This window comes from Coenobita brevimanus, chromosome 86 (genome assembly GCF_032717465.1).
Source record: "Coenobita brevimanus isolate Jiangsu-jjx chromosome 86, ASM3271746v2, whole genome shotgun sequence".
Lineage (NCBI taxonomy): Eukaryota > Metazoa > Arthropoda > Malacostraca > Decapoda > Coenobitidae > Coenobita > Coenobita brevimanus.
Genome location: NC_137039.1, coordinates 27,792,155 through 27,794,790, shown reverse-complemented (window position 1 = coordinate 27,794,790; position 2,636 = coordinate 27,792,155).

Sequence of the window (2,636 nt, the reverse complement as noted above, 5' to 3'; positions counted from 1 at the left end):
GTGTCACTACCATACTGACACGTATACGCCTGCAAAACACCTGCAATTTTTCACATTTTATATATATATATATATAGATATATAGATATATAGATACTGTATAAATCATATATATATATACACACGATTTTCTAAGATATGGAGGAAAACACCTGCAATTTTTCCAAATTTGCTAGGTCAACTATAGTGGTTACCTGGGGTGTAGAGCATGTTTTGCTAGATAGATTATGGTCGTCACCCAGGGTTAAGGGGTTGAGTGGATGTAGATGGTATGTAGGTGGGGGCGCTCACTATCCATTCACGCGATGTAGTGCAGCTGTCGGGTGTCTGCCCTTTCCTCTCTTCCTTCTTTCCTCTTCTTTTTTTCCTTCATTCTTTTTTCTTCCTTCTGCCTGCAAGTGACTTTACACTCCCTCTTGTGTCTTTCTTTCCTTCATTCTTTCCTCTTCCTTATGCCTATGAGTGACTCTACACTGAGTGACAAGCCAAATGTTTTCCTGTACAAGATGAAACCATATACTATGCTGGATGGCAACCATATAACCAAATTATGGCGCCTGGTGGTTTAGTGAGTAATTAAAGTGCTCCAATCAGAGTGAGCCGGTGCAGGTTTACATCCAAGGGGTGGTTGGGGTTTATTGCTCACATAATGCCACTCGGGGATGAGTGAGGCTGATGAATCGTATCTTAAATGTCAGGACCAACTTGCCAAGCCCTGGGCTCCTATGTTCCTTATGGGGCAGCATGGGATTGGATGATGGATGGATGAAGATGGTAGGTTCATATGAAGAATATAGACTCTGTATATCAAGAATGGTGAAACAGGTATATGTGAGTGAGTTTAAAGGTGGGAGGTGCTGTGGCACACCGAAAAGATGGACATGGTAATTGAGTGTGGGAGAAAGCAAGGTATAGACATGATAAGTGAGTGTGGGAGAAAGCATGGTATGTGCATGGTAAATGAGTGTGAGAGAAAGTGAGGTGTGGAAGTTGATGAAACTAATGCATGGGTGAAATATGCAAGTTGAAGCAAATGACAAGGGTTTGGCACCCATTTCTTATCCGAGTAGTCAGCAGAATGACTGATAGGTGTGTGTGAAGTCCACTTAAAAAGATATTTTACTAAGGAAAAAAAAACATGTAGATGACTCTGCTTGTGAGGTGGAGCCAAGATTCCAGACGTATGAATTACCACTTCACTGAGGAAGCTATTATGATTCTTCCACTATTGTGTTTTTTTGACTACCCCATTTCTATTTGAGATACACTGGTTATCAGTAAAAGCTGGAATAGAATTTAAACTGCCTCCTGACTTCCAAGATTCTTATGTTTGGCAAACCGAAGTATCTTGCTGAATCATACAAACTTCCATTGGCATGCCAGGATGAGGTATTTTAAAGTGAAGATGATCCTTTGCACCTGGATGAATTGGAAGTGGTTCATCACTAATCTTTCTCTTATTTTTTCCCCCTATATGTCCCCTGTGCTATAGAACAGAGTGCTGTTATCAATGACTTAATTTCTGTTGCATCTTTTAAAGGGCAGCTCAAAAGGTTTCCCCTCTTGAGAAGTCACAGTCTTGAAAGAGATGTTGTGATGAATGATAATAGGATTTGGTTGTTGTCACTTCTGCAGATGAAGGTTGTATGTATGTGAATAATCTCATTATACATGTAACTGTCAAGATGCAAATATTTTTCAAGCACTAGTGAATTCCTTTGTAAAAACTGGCACTTTTTGAGAAGGAAAGGCTCTTTATTATTATAATTATATGATTAAGGTATACCCATGATTCTGGATGCTACCTTACCACATCTTTTAGTGGGAATAAGGAGTGAGATGATCCCATTTATATAAAGCACTTTCACACATCTTTGGTTTATTCAATCCAGTTGAAAAATCTTGAGATATAGGAAAGACTAATCTAGGACTGAAGAAAAAAAAAATTACCCATTTTTACCAAGTACTGTAGTGCAATTGATCAGTACTGTTCAGATCCTCACCTCACCTTGGGGTGGGAAAGATCTGGATAATGATGATTATGATTGGTTTAAATAAGCAAAACATGATTCTGACTTATAGTAAGGAAAGAATAATAACTCACCTTTAAATATAAATCAGTAAGCTTGTAGAGGAATGAGGGCTTTGCATCCTCACTTGCTCCCCTTGTTGCTGCTGTGCTGTTGGTATATATTTCCATAATTATCACATACAGTTACCATACTTTATGTCACATCACTTTTAAAGCTTCCCCAATTATTCCCATAAGCAACAAAAAATGAAGGATTTTCAGTTGATAAGTTTCCACAACAGTTTGCTAATTATCACAGATTGTTTTGATTTCTTATTTTGTCACTTCAGTTGAAAAGCGAGTCAAAACGATGCATTTCTAAGCAGAAAAAACATAATGACAAAAACAGGACTAGAAGAGAGTTAAAGGAAAGTAAACAATGTATTACTAACCAATTGTGAGTGTTGATTAACCACAGTCTGTCTGGCTGAGCAGACCCATCAACTGCTGGCAAGCAGTCATCCCTGCAAAGCAGTTCTGTGTAATGAACTGATGTTCCCTTGCCACTGACAGCACCTTGAGATGGGAAAATTGTGGAGGTCTGGTTCCTGGATGAATGCTGCAT